The 19246-nt window shown below is 37.4% G+C and overlaps 1 protein-coding gene and 1 pseudogene across 14 annotated transcripts in view; one reads left to right on the top strand and one right to left on the bottom strand.

Annotated features, from left to right (window-relative positions):
- TENM3 (teneurin transmembrane protein 3) overlaps window positions 1-19246 on the top strand; it is a 613263-nt gene that overhangs the window by 395764 nt on the left and 198253 nt on the right. The gene's annotated exons all lie outside the window — the stretch shown is intronic.
- Window positions 10233-16755, bottom strand: LOC132692809 (T-complex protein 1 subunit zeta-like; annotated as a pseudogene).

Raw genomic sequence — 19246 nt, 5'->3', positions numbered from 1 at the left:
CTGCTTTAAACACTAATAGCTGTGTTTATCAGGCAAATAAGTAACGCACTTCTTTTTTTCCAGTTTCAGCTCTCCTTTCAATTCCTCAAATACTCAGCAGCCTCTAAGATACCTCAACAAGACATCCTAATGTGTAAACATTTCTAAACCATTACCAACCTAGCGAAAACCTACTTTTTTTAACTAACGTGTCCCTCATACTGTGGTAAGTGCCCAGTAGGTATATGTGGAACGAATGAATGAACCATTACCAAATGAGTCTGTTCAGCCCCCACACTTACAAAGACAGTCATCACTTCAGCCAAATGCTGTCACAAGGTCCTTAGACCCTAGGCAAGTCCCCGGGGTTAATCATCCTTCGACTTCTTTCCTCGTAATAAATCTCTTCCGAGGAACCTCTGCATGGCCTTACCATATCAAGTAAAAATTCTCCTACTTGGATTTTAAAGTCATCAGTTCGTCTCACTTTGTTCTTCACTTATTTTCCAAACCAGTGTTGCCGCTCATCTCCAGCTGTTCTCTATCATGGCCGATTTGACTTGCATATATCTTTGCTTCTCCCTTCGGTTTACCTAAGGTTAACTAACCCCAGCACAGAGCAAAGGCTTCCATATGTGTTTTCCCCCTATAGTTTGGGTTGGTTTTTTTAAATTATTTTTTGGCACTTGCCTCCAAAAACAGCATAAGCTCCTTCAGTCCAATCAACCTGTCTTCTGTGTCCGTCTCTCCAAAGTACTGGAACGTTATTGGGGAAATAAAATTTGCACTTGTGATTTGGCAGCAATGAACCATTGTTGCTTCAGAAGAATACACTTATGAAAACAAAGTTGTCTATTGTAAGCGGGATAGACCGGCACGGAGATAGTCAATAGACAAAAATGTCAGCATACACTTTTTTGCAGGGTTTATACTTAGTCAGCAGACGAGGGTTTTTATTTAATAAAAGAGGGAGGGATGATAAGGGTAATGGGAATCAAGTGGAGGACACATAATCAAGGTATGGTTTTAATCAGCTAACAGCAAACTCGTTGATGATTAAATACAAACGATCAAAGAGGGTAAAAATCAAAAAAAATCGTCGAACTTTCAAGTAGAAAATGGTGACTTCAGTGGAGAAGTGAAATGGTTGAGAAGGAAACGATGGGTTGGGCAGGGTATATGCACGAAAGGGGATGACTTCTGTTTTGCGCAGATTGGCAATGCACATGGAGAAGACAAGAAATATGATTCCTTTAAGGTGTGTTAGGTCAAGAATCATGACATTACGTTGGCCAGAATGGATTTTTAAAATTGTATCCGCGCAATAGAGATGTGCTGTGTTCATTTTCAGAGCTCATACTTGACCCTGATTTTTTTTTTAAATCTCATCGGTTTATTTTGAAGCAAACTTGTTCTGGTAATCTGGTATAGAGAAAGTTAATGGAAACACTCATACTAGTATAGTTTTGTTGTAATGTCTCAATGTAATGGATCGTTTCAATGTAATGGATCGGTGCCTGCTAGAAGGAAGTTGGCACAGTAGGAACTAATTTATCTGTGAGAAAGGGAGAGGGGCAGAGGCTGAAATCTTCGCCGTCGTGAGAAAATTGCTTGATGAGGTTTGTTTTTGCCGCCGCTGTTTCTATTGCTTTGAATAGGATATAACTGTGCTTGAGGACCATTAGAGGACAGAAATCAAATCTTAATCAGTCGTGATGGTTTTTTTTTTTTTTTCTCTTTAAAAGAAAGTTCCAAATTTGCTTTAAAGCCTAGGGAGTTTAATTAAAGTAAGTAGAGACAAAAGTACTCTTTTGAGAGCCGTCATTTCTCTTAATATGACACTATTAATAATGTAGTGTAATGCTATTTTGGAAGTTTGGTTCTTTCCTCGTCTTTTGTCTTGTTCTGACTCCTTTCTATATTCTAAATGAAAGGGGAATAAAGCCCTTAAAGGAAGGTACTCTATCTACTAAATTCACTGTCTCCTTGGGCACCACATCATCTCTGACCTCTTCTGTAATTCTTTGAAGAAATAACCCCTGCAAGCACTTTTTTTTTTTCCTTTCCCTTCCTCTTTTGTTGTGAGCCTCTTTTCCCAACAACATTTGCCAGGTTCTTCACAAAGATTTTTTTTTTTCTTTTTTTCCCCAATTAGGATGAAAACTAGATCATTATGTGACCATTTCATTGTGAGTGTCACTTCCCTTTTTGACAGCTCCATTCGGCGTACCCCGTTATAAATCTTCAAATTTCTGACCTGCCTTGAAATCAGAAAGCGCTTTCATTAACGCTGGTCTTTGTGAGCAGCAACCATGAATGAAGGCATGTCAGACATCACAGCCTCATCGTCACACTTACCCGCTTTGTCACTCAGTGCCACGGCAACGTGCTTACCGCTTAAACCCGGTGATCTCGCTTTGAATGCTGATTATGTGTGGTGCATTTTTGAATTTTAAGAGTGTTTCCGAGGTCACTTTTCGTTTTTGTACAGTGATGTGTTACCTCTAGCTTGGGTTCCGTGATCTTCGTTGTTTGAAAGTTAATCAGTATTCTTTGTTAGAGTACCTTCCGATTTGCTTGAGGAAGCGTTTGATGTCACGTGTCTTTGTCCGTTGATTCTGGTGAACGTTTTTTTTTTTTTTTTTTTTTTTAATTTTTTTTTAACATTTATTTATTTTTGAGACAGAGAGAGACAGAGCATGAACGGGGGAGGGGCAGAGAGAGAGGGAGACACAGAATCGGAAGCAGGCTCCAGGCTCTGAGCCATCAGCCCAGAGCCTGACGCGGGGCTCGAACTCACGGACCGCGAGATCGTGACCTAAGCCGAAGTCGGACGCTCAACCGACTGAGCCACCCAGGCGCCCCTCTGGTGAACGTTTTTTAAGTCAAATGATGTATGTAAGGTGTGAGCCCTCTAATTGCGCTATCGTGCCAAAAAGACAGTTCTTGAACATGATCACGTAAATTGGACTTTTATCCTATTCTCGTACTCTGTTTTTATTACATGCATACGATTAAAAAAATTAGAGTTATCCTGTGTTTTCACATGATAGGTAAGAAGCAAGAAATTATAAGGGAAGCAGATATTATTTTGCTTTGACTGTCACATATGAACTTGACCCTATTTTGATGTCCTCACTAAAATGTAAACATGGAAGTAATATAATGAAGGTCAGAAGTTAAAGAGTTAAGTCTCTGGCCATACCACCCTGAACGCGCCCGATCTCGTCTGATCTCAGAAGCTAAGCAGGGTCGGGCCTGGTTAGTACTTGGATGGGAGAAGTTAAAGAGTTAACAGTTCTTTATAAACCAGAAGGCCATTAACTTTTAATAATGCTGTCTCAAATGTTTGGCTGTAAATTGTGGTGATAATCAAATATGAGCCTATGGGATTGTGCTTTGTAGTACTGTTTGATTTGATAACTCTGGTAATCCCTTAAGCACGTTAGGAAAAATATTTTATGCTTACATTAGCAACTATTGTGAGTTTGTAGAATAACCTGCCAACCCCAAGATGTATTGTAAGGACAAGAAAAAAAGGAATTCTGTCTCGGACCTTGTTTGTTTTTGTTTTCTTTTGTTTTTTGAATGATTACTTTTAGGAAAATTTTGTAACCTAATACATTTTGGTTTCTTACCATGAGAAAGAGATGAACTGGCTTCAGAAAATTTCAAAATGAGACAAAATACTGCCTACACACTAAAAGATGTTGTCTTTATACAACTGGAAGATAACGTCCACATTATTTTTTTTAATCTGTGTTCCTCATTTAACATGCTGTGTAGTTTCAGGGCCCCTGGGTGGCTCAGTGGGTTAAGCGACTGCCTTCGGCTCGGGTCATGAACTCATGGTTTGTGAGTTCGATCCCTGCTTCAGGTTCTGTGCTGACAGCTTGGAGCCTGGAGCCTGCTTCCGATTCTGTGTGTGTCTCTTTCTGTCCCTCCTCTGCTTGTGCTCTGCCTCTAAAAATAGAAAATGTTAAAAAAAATTATTTTTTAAAAATGTTGTGTAGTTTCCCTGTAATCAGACAATGCTTTTGCTATCACTGCTGGGTTGTGGTCTCCACACTGGTCTTAATGAGATGCCACTGTGACCACAGACTCAAAATAAAGCAATCATTTCTTCAATTCTCATTGAATTTGTGGCTCAGTCAGTTGAGCATCTGACTTTGGCTCGGGTCATGATCTCACAGTTGGTGAGTTTGAGACCCACGATGGGCTCTGGGCCGACGGCTCAGAGCCTGGAGCCTACTTCGGATTCTGTGTCTCTCTCTCTCTCTGTCCCTCCGCAACTCGTGCTCTGTCTCTCTCTGTCTCTCTCTCAAAAATAAATACACATTAAAAAAATTTTTTAAGTTGAATTTCTAAAAAGTTAAAACTAAATTTCTGCAGTACTATTTACAGGGGGCGTAAAATTGCTATATAACATTACAGAAGTTTCAGGGGTTCAGTATTCTAATTTGACGTCTAGATCCACTATAAACTGATTGCCACTAAAAGTCTAGTTATCACCCACCACTCGAGTGGATCACCTTCCCCCTTTCCAGTCACCCTTTTCCCCCTTCCCCAACTGTGACCACCAGTGTACAAGTTTTTGTTTTGTTTGTTCATTTGTAATTTTTAGATTTCACATACAAGTGAAATCATACTGTATTTGTCTTTCTCCATCTGACTTATTTCACTTAGCATAATCTCTTGAAGTCCCATCCATGTTGTTACAAATGGTAAGAGTTCATTCTCTTTTATGGCTGAGTGGTATTCTATTCACAATACATATTATGTTTTATGTATATTGTGAGTTCAATCCCTGCTTTAGGTTCTGTGCTAACAGCCTGGAGCCTGCTTCCGATTCTGTGTGTGTCTATTTCTGTCCCTCCCCTGCTTGTGTATATTATGTATAATATACATAATATAATAATAATAATATAGTATTATATTATTATAATAAAAGTATTATAATATATTATTATAATGAATCATTATAAATTATAACTTATATAATTATTGATATATTATAATGGTAATTAACATAATTTATAATAATAATTTAATATTATAAGGTTGATTGTTGTTGGTGTGAATTTTGTGTATATTTTGGATATTAATCCCTTGTCAGATAGATGATTTGCAAGACTCTCCCACTCAGTAGATTGCCTTTTCATTTTGATCATGATTCCTTTCATTGTGGAGAAGCTTTTTAGTTTGATGTAATACCGTTTATTTAGTTTTGCTTTTGTTTCCCTTGCCTTTGGAGTCACATCCACAAAATGTTGCTAATTAATATATTCTGTTAATATATACTATGATAATTTTATTATAATAAAACAATACTATTAATTACAATACTACTAATTAATAATAATATATTATATTCTAGTATAATAATAATATATAATCCATTGGTGGATGTCTAGGTAGTTTCTATTTCTTGGCTATTGTAAATAATGCTGCAGTGAATGCATAGGGGTACGTATATCTTTTTAAATCGGCGTATTTGTATTCTTCAGATAACTACCCAGAAGTGAAATTGCTAGGTCGTATGGTAGTTCTGTTGCTAATGTTTTGAGGGCCCTCTGTATCATTTTGCATAGGCTCTGCAGCAGTTTGCATTCCCACCAACAGTGTACGAGGGTTCCTGTTTCTCTCGATCCTTGCTAACGCTTGAGTACATCTTCTTTGGGAGAATGTCTATTTCCTCTGTCCGTCTTTCAACCGGGTTGATTTGTTGTTGTTAATTGGTATGAATTTTGTGTGTATTTTGGATATCAATCCCTCGTCAGATATGTGATTTGCAAGAATCTCCCATTCAGTAGATTGCCTTTTCATTTTGATCATGACTCCTTTCATTGTGGAGAAGCTTTTTATTTTGATGTAATCCCATTTATTTATTATTTTGCTTTTGTTTCCCTTGCCTTTGGGGTCACATCCACAAAATATTGCTAAGACCAATGTTGAGTATTTTAGGAATTCTGTGGTTTTAGTTCTCATAAGTATTTAATCCATTTGAATTAACTTTTGTGTATGGTATAAGATAGTGGTCCATTTTCATTCTTTGGCATGTGGCTGTCCATTTTTTTCAACACCATTATTGAAGAGACTGTCCTTTCTCCATTGTGTGTTCTTGGCTCCTTTGCCATAAATTAATTGTCCATATATGTGTAGGTTTAATTCAGTTGTGTCCCCCTGATCTACCTGTCTGTTTTTATAATAATACCATAGCTTCAAGGTATAGTTTGAAACCGGGGAGCATAATACCTCCAGTTTTGTTCTTCTCCCTCAAGATTGCTTTGGCTATTCAGGATCTTTTATGTTTCCATAAAAATTTTAGAATTATTTCTTCTGGTTCTGTGAGAAATTCCATTAGAATTTTGATGGGGATTGCACTGAATCCGTAGATTACCTTGGGTAGTATGGACGTTTTAACAATATTCTTCCAGGGGCGCCTGGGTGGCTCAGTCGGTTAAGCATCCGACTTCGGCTCAGATCACGATCTCACAATCCGTGAGTTTGAGCCCCGTGTCGGACTCTGTGCTGACAGCTCAGAACCTGGAGCCTGCTTCCCATTCTGTGTCTCCCTGTCTCTTTGCCCCTCCCCTGATCACACTCTGTGTCTCTCTTCCTGAAAAATAAATAAACATTTAAAAAAAAACAATATTCTTTCAGTGTTGAGCATAGGATCTTTTCATTTATTTATGTCTTCAGTTTCTTTCATCAGTGTCTTATCATTTTCAACGTACAGATCTTTTACCTCCTTGGTTAAATTCATTCCTAAGTATTTTATTCCTTTTGTTGCAATTATAAATGGAATTTTTTTATTTCTCTTTCTGATAATACATTATTAGATATGTGTGTGTGTGTGTGTGTGTGTGTGTGTGTATATATATATATATATATACATATATATATATATATATGTGCTACAGATTCCTGGATGTTGATTTTGAATCCTGCTACTTTACTGAATTCGTTTATTCTAATATTTTTTTTTTGGTGGGGTCTTAAGGATTTTCCGTATATAGTATCATGTCATCTGCAAAAGGTGACAGTTTTACTATTGCCTTTCCAATTTGGATGCCTTTTATTTCTTTTTCTTGCCTAGTTGCTATGGCTAGGAATCCCAATACTATGTTGAATAAAAATGACAAAAGTGGGCCTCCTTATCTATTTCCTGGTCTTGGAGAGCTTTCAGCTTTTTACCATTGAGTATGGTATCAACTGTGGATTTATCATCTGTGGCCTGTATAATGTTGAGGTATATTCCCCTTATACCCACTTGGTTAAGAATTTTTAATCATAAATGGATGTCGAATTTCATCACATTTTTTTCCTGCATCTACTGAGATGACCGTATGAATTTTTAGTCCTCATTTTATTAATGTGCTATATCATGTTGATTGCTTTATGGATATAATGTTGAACCAACTTGCATTCCTGGAATAAATTCCACTTGATCATGGCGTATCATCCTTTTAATGTATTATTGAATTAAGTTTGCTAATATTTTGTTGAGAATTTACCATCTGTGTTCATCAATGATATTGGCCTACAATTTTCCATTTTTGTGGCTTTCTTGTCTGGCTTTGATATCAGGGTGACACTGGCCTCATAAAATGAATTTGGAAGTTGTTCCCTCTTCTTCAATATTTTGGAAGAATTTAGAAGGATAGATTTTAAATTGTCTTTGAATGTTTGGTAGAATTTACTGGTGAAGCCATCTGGTCCTGAACTTTTTGTTTGTCAGGAGGTATTTGATTACCGATTTCAGCCTTTTAATGTTAATCAGATTTTTTATTTCTTCACGGCTCAGAAGATTGTTGTATGTTTTTTTTTTTTTTAACTCTTTTTTATTTTACTTTTGAGAGAGAGAGACAGAGTGTGAGCAGGGGAGGAGCAGAGAGAGTGGGAGACACAGAATCTGAAGCAGGTTCCAGGCTCTGAACTGTCAGCCCAGAGCCCAGTGCGGGGCTCGAACTCACAAACCATGAGATCATGACCTGAGCCGAAGTCAGACACTTAACCAGCTGAGCCACCCAGGCGCCCCTGTATGTTTTTTAAGAATTCATTCATTTCTTCTAGTTTGTCCAGTTTGTTGGTGTCTAGTTATTCAGAGTAGTCTCATATGATCATTTCTAATTCAATGGTGTTATTTGTAACTTCTCTTTAATTTCTGACTTTGTTAATTAGAACCCTCTCTCTTTTTTTTTCTTGGTTGATCTAATGGTTTGTCAATTTTATCTTTTCAAAGAACCAGGTTTTAGTTTCATTGATCTTTATTATTCCCTTTTTTCTATTGACTTTGGGCTTTGTTTGTTCTTTTGTAGCTCTTTTATACGTAAAGTTAGATTGTTTGAGATTGTTTTTTTTGAGGTAAGCCTGTATTACTATGATCTTCCCTCTTAAGAACCCCAAAATTTTGGTATATCATATTTCTGTTTCCATTTGTTTCTAGGTATTTGTTCATTTCTTATTTGATTTCTTCATTGACCCACTGGTTGTTCAGCAACATACTATTTAATTTTTACATTTTTCAGGGTTTCCCAGTTTTCTTCTTGTAACTGATTTCTGGTTTTGTACCATTACGGTTAAGGAAGAAACTTGATAGGGTTTCAGTCTTCTTGAACTTATTAAGACTTGGTTTATAACCTAGCCTGTGATCTATCTTGGAGATGTCCCATATGCACTGAGAACAGTGTGCATTCTGCAGTTTTTGGATGGAATGTTCTGTGTATATCTGTTAAGTACATCTGCTATAATGTGTTGTTTAAGGCCAATGTTTCCAGAGTCTGCAGTACAATCTTAAAGCTGACCTTTCATCTCCATTTTCTTCTTGACAAAAGTCTAAATCAAAACTGACAAAAATAATTATTCCTGTATAAATTAGTATGAAAAGCTTTGGAGTCCTATTCTGTCACCATTGCCAGACTTGTTGATTTCTCAGAACTTTCTTTCCTTGCTTATGAAATAGGAATAAGTAGTGACAGATTATAAATGGCTGTGGAATTAAATAAAATAATGTATGTTGAGTACATAGCCTAATGAATTTAATAAACTTTAATGAGTGTAAATTTCCTCCATAGATTTCTCCCTCCCTTGGTGCCTCCCACTTTTGCATTTAGGATGTATAAAGTTACATTTTATAGATTCAAGATTTTTAGCAACTCCCTTTTAGATGTGTAGTGACTCCCTTCTAGAATTACTGGGTAATTTACTCATGGCTAGCTATAAATAAATAAACAAATAAATAAATAAAATAGAAAAATATGTAGTTCCTTTTTCTTTCTTTTTTTCTTTTTCTCTTTTTCTTGTTTCTTGCAGTAAGCATTATCTTTTAAGCACGCAGGTTTTTTTTGAGCATTAGGGGTTAAAGGACTTGTTATAGACTGGATATGGACGTGTTGGAATGCTTTAGAAAATCGATTCTTGCTAATGGAGAGAATGTTTTTAAAGTGAACTATTGCCATTCCTTCAGTGAACCACATACAGCAGAAAAAAATTCAAGTAAACATTGAAGGAGAGGCAAGTTCTTCCTTATAGAATTAATGAGAATTGCAGTGATCTGCCATGGGGAATTAGAATCTGAAAACCCTTTTCCATGCGCATTATTCCCTAATGTCCAGAACCAGATAAGTAGACTCTAATTTTAAATGTGCAATTATCCAAACAAGATGAATGTGCAGGGCAACACTGGATAAGACTGTCGATCTTAATGTTAATATTTTTATTCTCCTTTGTAGCAGACATATAGTTGGCAAAAGCCACGTGTCTGTGAGATCCCTAAAGACCGCAGCTAATTCGGGAGAGATAGAGCCAACTTTATCTCACATCGACTATGGAGATACAGCCCAAGGGAGACACATCCCAGAATAAACCCTTTGCTATTTGCCTTTATAATGTCTTTGATCAATTGTTTTATCTTGAGTAGATGTTTTTGCTTTGTTTTTGAAGGAATATTGAATAACAAGGTAGATCACACGTGCTTTTCTAACATGCACTTTTTGGATCAGAGAAGCTAAAGCAAACATCATGATCATTGGTAAAAATGGCCTGTTTTATGTGTGTATACTGCAGTGCAGTTTAAAAAATGCTGTAATTATAATTCCAGAACTTAAGAATTTGGGTGGATGCCAGCATTCTCCCCTTCATAGGGGAAATTCCTTTGCAAATCATTTGAAGTTGGGACAAAAATTCCGTAGCTCCGTTCTTAAGATCATTGCGTCTTCATGGTTCAGATGATACAGGGGAAAAGCTTCGGTTCAACCTCCTGGAGAAGATATTGCAGTTCCTGTGGTCTCATCAACCTGGAGAACGTTGGTGGCTGTCACAGTGCAGGAGTGAAGAAGCTGTTTCTTCACACAATAGTTATCCCCTGGGCTGACGTCTGTTGCCACCACTGGCCCACCTGTGTTCAAGTCCACACCTACAAGTTCACCAGATTCTGAACGCTCTGCTCTAGCTTGAATTTTAATTCACTGGAAAGTCAAAACCAGAGCTCTGGGCAAGAACCATGGCAATCATGAGCAGCACGTTAGCAAATGCTTGAACACCAGGTTGGGCTTCCCCTTTATACCAGGCTTATGATCTGGGCTTCTGCCATTGCCACCACCCCTGCACCAGCCCCTGGATGACACAGCCATCAGCCATAGAATTTTCAACAGCCCTCAAGCCATCTCTTACTGTATCCTTGACTTGAGTAAGTGTGTGCTTATTTGGTCCTTTGACCAATATTGTTAACATTTCTCAATGAAGGTGAACTTCTCTTCTCCCGATGTATCCTTGTAGACAAGACCAGCATGTCCCAAACAATCAGGATTTGGGTCATCCAAAGAATGTAAAGCTACCCTCCCACAGGCAAGAATCAACCTTTCCACAGTTCTCCCTTTAGCTCTGCACAGAGCTGCTATGCCTTCTTTTGCAAGAGCATCTAAGGAAAACAGTCCATTCCCTCGATTAAATAACAACAGATCTTTTCTCTGAGTCCGCACAGACTTTCTTTTTCAGCTCTATCATTTTTTAAATTACATCTTCAAATAATTTTCTTTCTGCTTTTACTACTTTCTGTCTCTGCATTCTTGTGAAAGACAAGAATTCGCTTATTTTTTTTTTGACATTCTTATGACACATTGCACATATGAGGATTATGAACCGTCTTTTTTTTCACATCAGGATGCCAGGCCCTTTGGTCCAAAACCAGACCTCTGATTAAGCTTGTATTGGTTTCAGATTTATGCTTCATCTCCTTAACCTCAACCATGAAGAAGTCAGTAGGTTCATCTTGTTTTGTAACGGCCCAGATGGAGTCCGCCACAGCCTCTCTTAGGACGGTAGCACATTCAGCGTGAGCTTTAGTATGTGGAGATATTCTGGCCAACGCTCTGTGTTACCCTGTCCATCTCTTTGCTCGCTTTGACTTGTTCCAGAACGGAAGTACCTTTTCCTTTGCAGATTCAAATCTGACTGTTGTTATTCTGGTACAAAGAACTTCAGAAATGCAGAGATCCACCTGTTTGGCCAGTGCTCCAACGATGAGGACGCTGGGGGTGGCTCACTCACCAGTCATGCAATCTTGGGCTACTTTGGCTCGTAAGGAGGCTGTTGGGTGTTGAATTTGCATTTTACGAAGGAGCACGTTGCCGTACTTAGTAAGCTTGATGTCTCCAGAAGCACGAATTTTCATGGTGCCCTTAGGCCCCGAGTTGGTCCTCAGAGCATCCTGCAGCCCTTGGGCCACCTGGGCTTGGGCACCTCGGCCTTGGGGCTCAGGGTCTTCACGGCCACCATAGCTACACAGCAGAGGAAGAGAAAGAGACCAGGCACGCAGATGCCCAAACTCTTGAGTACATTTATATTTTATAAAATCCAAAATAACATGTAATAGCATGGGATACTTAGAAGTTAGCATCCAAAGCTTTAAACTGTGTATGTGCACGTACACACAGACACATACACGTACACACACACACACACACACACGTAAAAAACGCTAGAGAATTGTGGAATTTTTTTTAACTGGGAAAAGATATTAGAAATCATAATCTATCCCCCCTAATTTTATAAATAAAGGTAACCGAGGATGAAAGAATAGAATATATTAAAAATAGAGTCAGGAGTTTACATATGTTGGTTTATGTTCAGAGCAATATATATATGGTATCGTGTGCGTATGTATACATATATATACACACATATATACACACATGTACACATACACATGTGTATATATATATATACACACACACATATGTATACATGTGTATATGCATATATACATATATATACATGTATGTTCAGAGCAATATATATATAGTATCGTGTGTATATGTATATGTATATATACACATATATATACATACACACATGTACACACATACATGTGTATACATACATATATACATATGCATACATGTGTGCATGTACATATACATACACATGCATATATATACATGTATACATATGTGTATATACATATATACACACATATACACATACACATATGTGTATACATATGTATATGTGTGTATATGTATGCACATACATATACATGCATATACATACATATATATACATGTATATCAAATACAAAAGTTTCTTTTTTTCACTTGTAATGTACTAACTTATATATATGGAAGATTATATTATGATTTTGGGTCTTTAATAAATGAAAATGACATGTTTGATACCGAGTTTCAGAAATTTTGAAATTAATGTCAGGACACTTATTTGTCTTAAAAATAAATTGGTAATTGGGGCGTCTGGGGGCCTCAGTCTTGGAGCGTCCAACTCTTGATTTCAACTCAGGTCGTGATCTCACAGTTCGTGGGATCGAGCCCCATGTCGGGCTCTGTGCGGACAGCATGGAGCCTGCTTGAGATTCCTTCTCTCCCTCTCTGCCCCTCCCCCAGTCACATGCATACATTCTCTCTCTCAAAATAAATGAAGTTAAAAAAATAAATCAGTGATTATATTTAGAAAATAAAATACATACTTCTGTAGCACAAACCCAGTGAATGTAAAATAGTCTAAACTGCATCCACATCCCACATGCTTTCCTTACTCGAAGATAATGCACGTGCACACCGATGAAGGTTTTGTGAGTGATGTGTGCTTGGCACGTATTTTGTGTATAACAAACGATTTAGTAAAATATTCAGGCAAAGCAGATATATTCAAGACCATGCACATGGGAATACAACAGATTCCGGTAGAGGATTTTTTTATTGATAAGTAAATTCTACTAATCCAGACTTCACCTCAGTTTTAAAAGAATCATCCTGATTTTCAGCAGAAGGGCCTATTTATTGTAAACCCTAAGCAGTCTTTCCGAAACCTGAAGAAGATTTGTGAAAACAGCCTGCAATAAAAATCACGCACGCTTCATAAAACACTACTTGATAGATATCACTTGCGCCATTAGGAACCGAACGACAAAGGATGTAATTTCAGTTCTGGCATGCAATATTAATCGAACGCCTTTAAAACATCTTGCTGATGGGAAGTATGACAACGTGACATTGAAGAACGATCAGCTAAAGACATCTGTCTTAATCAGATTTTCAAAGTCAATGCCATAGAAAGCCAAGTTGTTTCATTCACTTTTACGTTTTCCCATGTTTCAGTGAGAGCATGGTTTCTAGTACGTTGCTTTAAATGCAAAGAGTACAAATTAGTGCCTCCAGGTATGAGTTCATTATATAAGATGGAAGCACACTTTAGCCACACACGTGGAATTATCTCTGTAATAATGTACATTCTTTCCACCTTTTATGCTAGTGATGCATTATCCTGTGTAAACACTCTAAATGATATTAAGAGATCCTTTTAAAACTATTTTTAGGTATATATTTGCCCTTGTAAATGAAAATGGAATGTTTTTAAAGACTTTCTTGTGCACCTGGGTGGCTCAGTCGGTCTGACTCTTGATCTAAGCTTAGATCATGATCTCACGGTTTAGGACATCAAGCCCGCATTGGGCTCTGCACGTACATCATGGAGCCTGCTCAGGATTCTCTCTCTCTTTTTCTCTCTGCCCCTCTCCTGCTCATGCTTTCTTGCTCTCAAAATAAATAAAAACACTTAAAAATAAATAAAAACCTTGTAGAAAGAAATTAAGAAGTTATTGGGGCACCTGGGTGGCTCAGTCGCTTGAGCGTTCGACTTCAGCCCAGGTCGCTATCTCACAGTTTGTGAGTGTGAGCCCCGCGTTGGACTCTAGCGCAGAGGCCTCTTCAGATCCTCTGCCCCCCGCCCTCTGCCCCTCCCCTGCTTTCACTCTCTCAAAAATAAAATAAAATATTTTTAAAATTTTTTTAAAAATATTAAATTATCTTACGGACATGCTCACATATAAACATTTTCTTTAGCCAAAAAAAATACACGTATATATATTAATACTTCACAGTTTATAAAAATACTCTAAAATATACATTATCTCTTTTAATTCCCTGTATAGGAGTGATTATTAACCCCGTTGTACAGATGAGGCATTGGAGAGTTTAGAATATGAAATTGATTTGCTCAGGTTACACAGTTACTAAATTTTAGAGAGGGAGCTTGCACCCACGTGTTACAGACTGAATGTGTGTTTCTCCCCAAGTTCATATGTTGAAGCCCCAACCCCCCCCCCCCATGTGACTTTATCTGGCGATGGGAACTCTAAAGTAGTAATTAAGGTTACTTGGGATCGTAAGGGTGAGGCCTTGGTTCCACAGGATTGCTGTTGTAAGACGAAATGCCAGTGAGCTAGCTTGCTGTCTCCAGGAGCTAAGTGGGGACACGGGCAAGGCAGCCATCCGCAAGCCAGGAAGAAACCCTCACCAGAAACTGATTCTGCTGCACCTTGATCTAGGACTCCAAGCTTCCAGAACTGTGGGAACATTAATTTCTACTGTTTAAGTCCCCCATTCTGTTTTATCATGGCAGCCTGAGCGGCCTCCTCTACCAGATCGTTACTCTTCTGCATTGTAAATCCACTTATCTCTTCGATGGAAAATGTTAATACCTGGCCGTGAAAATGCTCGTGGGCTCGTGAAAGAAAAGATCAGATGATCTGCGAAAGGATATCTTCGTCACCTGCTTTCTTCCGAACCTCTATTTTGAGAGGAAGGTTTCTAGTGGCAGTTAGCATCCCGTAGAAAAGCCCCAGCCTTCCAGCTTCAACAAATCATGCTTACTACTACTTTAAAAGTCACAACAAAGCCTCAGAAAATCCAGATCATTAATCTCCTAAACAACAGTAACTCATATTTCTATAGTACTTTGCAGTTCTTGTCACCGCAAAGTCATTAAAGCAGCAGAAAAAATACATACTGGGAAGGGGCTTTTATGTTACGTACACACCAAATGTTATCCCAAAATTATTGACCTAGGAGGGCATTCAGCAAGGAAGCAAGTGTCAGCTTAAACTGTGACTGTTTCCCTTTTAATCAAAGAGCATCATTGCATGGTTTCCACTTAAGAAATCGCTCTCATTGATCACGCCAAGAATGGGAAGGATACAGCGGGTTCTGTTAGGTTTTTTGCATCTCCATGATATTTAGTGTCTGTGGTAACACGCTTCCCTACCTAGAGGCCATCACGTGACTGGAAGGAAACGTCAAAGATTTTATTCTGTTTCAAAATTAAGACCTTTATAGACAATCTGGACTCAATAAATTGCAGATAACAAATATGAAATCAAATAATATGCTAGGGAAAATGTCAATGGCAAAGTTAGTATTTGGGGGGAAATGAGATCAGCAGTGTTGTTGGATACTTTCTGTGTGTTTTCTGATCACTTATTTTTCCTGTGTTTGCTGAAATATTTAAAAAATAAAAATCAGAAAAAAGTTTGGATGAAGTAAAAATCTCTTTTCCCTAAAAGTGATTTTTAATTAAAAAAAATTTTTTAATGCTAATTCACGTTTTGAGAGACAGAGACAGAGTGCAAGCAGTGCAGGGGCAGAGAGAGAGGGAGACATAGAATTCGAAGCAGGCTCCAGGCTCTGAGCTGTCAGCACAGAGCCTGTCGCAGGGCTTGAAATCAAGAACCATGAGATCGTGACCTGAGCTGAAGTCGGACGCGTAACTGACGGAGCCACCCATACGCCCCAGTTCTTAATTTTTAAAATGTATTGTAACCCATAACTTTTAAGAGATTCATTAGTTTTCTTTTAGGCTTGAAAGTTTCATGCTGGCTTTTTAAAATTAATTGTTTACACAAAAAATTTTAATAGTAAAATCTGAAGTAAATTTAAGTTTGATACAAAATGATTTTGACTATATGTTCCTTAAGATGTTGCTAGTTTACAACATATGTAGTACAGCATGGTTTATTTTAGAATAAAAATATTATTTTTAACATTTATAACAAGATAATATGGTACGGTATTTGTGGCACGAATTAATGCGGTGGAGTTTTCATAATACTTACAGTTGAAATAAAGTAATTTTTTATTGTATGTTCCTTAAATGCTTTATATGTATAATTTAAGATAATATGGGGCTTTTAATTACCTTAAATTTTGAATATTTATAACATAATTTAATGTTTCAAGAAAATATCATGTTGTACCCAAAAGAATTATAAAGCTAAAAAACTTCAGAATTCATTGTCTGAGCCCACCTTGCTCCCCACAGCATTTATTTACAGAGAAGAAAAACTGAGCCCCAGAAGTTAATTGATTTATATGTGGTTTAGTTAAAGCCAGAACTAAACCCTATACTTTGTTTCCTTTTATACATCTTCTTCTATACAAGACATCTCCTCTGTGATAACTGAAAAGCATAGCAAATTCACGTCATTTCGAATATTCCATTTGCTTTTCTTATTCTTTAAAGCCATTTGTTATGTATAATAGCATTTAGTTGCCTCCTAGCCTATCCTTATCCGTATTACAAATATGTGCTTTATTATATCATGTCATGTACTCCATTGAAAGTCAATAAAATTTAATTGCACTAAAATCAAATGATCATTAGGTAATGAGAGAGAAGAGAAGTTTTGATTGATCATATGTCAACAATTCTTTATTGTCAAGACTAGGACAACTTCTTCCCTTTTTGCTTACTCTCTCAGGTAAAGTACTTTAAAAGGGGTGGAAGAATATCCTGAAACATATACTGAGGCATTTTAAAGGTATTTTTATCCAGTTTTCTATGCATGTGTAATAGGTATGTTTTATGTATGTTTCTATAAGAAATGATTGTGCAAAACTAAGAATTTCATGGAGGATAAATCTGCGGCATTACTAGGGTTAAGTATACTAAACACCGAGTTATTTCACAAGCAGAACGTAGCCATTACATTTGTTTCCATCCACTGAAATAAGTTAGGGTGTTTGACATTTTAGATTAGCTACATACTCTTGAGCAGCAACCATTGAAGTCTGAGTTCTCCTCAAAGAGAAGTTACTACAATTTAGGAGAAGTCACCTTTGAAATAAAATATCACCCCCGCCAAAAGCTTTTATCCAATAACAAAAAAGAGAATAGCAGAGATAATTCATATGAAATGAAAAAGAGATCAGTACGTTCATGTTCTATATGCCATAAGCATGATATTAGGAACTTTGGAGAAAGCTGTTTAAGCAACTCTAAAGAAAGCTCAGTTGTTGGCTCTGCAACTCTGTCTGGATGTATACTGAGCTCTGTTATCCTATCTTTTTTTGTCTTAGAACTACTCTTTCATGTTTAAGCACTCTTGATTTCTCTGATGCCATCGGAGTGATTTCCCCAAATCTCTTTTCCAATTCACTGATACTCTCTATAGTGGTATCTAATATACTGTTTAAACCATAGAATAAGTTTCTGATTTCAGTGGCTGCATTTTTCTTATTTATACACATTCTACTTTTTTTAACTGCATTTTTATACTGTCTTATTCTTAATGGTTTTAATTTCTTTCAAGTCTTTAACATCCTAAACATACTGAAGTTTTAGTAAATGATTATATTATCTGAAGTTTTGGGGGAGAGCAGTTCTGCTGTTTTGTCTGTAGAATTTGGCGCAAGGTAGATTGTTCCCATTTAAACTTTGTGACTTTAGTCTGTTAATTTACTGAAAGCTGTATTTTGTTTGTGGAAATCCTTTGTGACTTGGGTTGAGAGCGTATTCTTTAAAGAAGTTTCGCATTTGTTTCTGCAAGGTACCCCAGGGAGGAGCATTGCAGATCCAGGATCAATTTTAATATTAATTTTTTGGCTGGAAGTTCCCAAACTACATTGAGAGTATAAGTCTGAATCTCCTATGCCAACCCCAAAGAAGCCCAGGCTAGTGGTTAAAAATTTCAGGAGTTGGTTTCTTTCCCGTGTAGGACTCAAGACAACACAGCAAGTTTCCTTACTGTTCCATTTGCAGTGAGATGTTTTAAGTCTACTCTTGGACTGAGGGTATAGTATTTCAAGGGTCAAGCCTCATATATGTAGGGGTCTCAGTAACAACTGGTGTATGATGTTTTGTTTCTTCTTTGGACATTAGAAAGGTTACAGAGACAGGCAGTTCAGGTCATCTCACATGCTATCAGCAATTTTTCTCTCCCCTTGGTTCCCGGCCACTTCTTTCTTCCAATTCAGTTATATTAACCTAAAGTAAAAGTTCCACTGGTAGGCTGACTCTTGGCTCTTTTGTTCCCTGTTACGTCCTCCCTGCCTGGAACAGAGTCTGTGTAACTGTTAGACACTCAATAAGTATGCTGAGTGCATCAATCCAAAAGGTATTTAATATATTTTACCCAGCACTTCTAGCATTTTATGGCAAGGGAGTTGGCAGGTGATCTGGGTGGTCACATGGTTTGAAGTAGAAAGTACAGTGAACTCTCACAGAAAAAAGAATGCAAAGATTTAAAGTCTTTAAGTTTTGGGGCGCCTGGGTGGCTCAGTTGGTTAAGCATCTGACTCCTGATTTCGGCTCAGGTCGCGATCTCACTATATGTGAGACTGAGCCCTGCATCAGGCTCTGGGCTGAGCACGGATCCTACTTGGGAATCTCTCTCCCTCAAAATAAGTAAACTTTAAAAAAATAAATAGATAAATAAAGCCTTTAAGTCTTTCTTTTAATCCTCATTTCAAGGTTTGACCCCAAGAAAACTAAACCAAATTCTCACTTAGTAGTAAATAAGTTCACCTGTGCTCACTGAAATTATACCCTGTAGTCAGTACACGTCTTTCGTTTGTGTCTTCTCATTTATCTCTAAGTTTTTCATACTCAGATGTCTTTATATAAATTATCTGGTGATCAGTCATCTGGTGATGAAGGTGGTAAGCACAATATTATTTATGTGTATGGTTTCTAAAAC

The sequence above is a fragment of the Panthera onca genome, chromosome B1 (genome assembly GCF_046562875.1).
Source record: "Panthera onca isolate mPanOnc1 chromosome B1, mPanOnc1 haplotype 2, whole genome shotgun sequence".
Classification (NCBI taxonomy): domain Eukaryota; kingdom Metazoa; phylum Chordata; class Mammalia; order Carnivora; family Felidae; genus Panthera; species Panthera onca.
The sequence above is the reverse complement of the archived record's forward strand: the minus strand, read 5'-3'. Positions and strand labels throughout refer to the sequence as shown.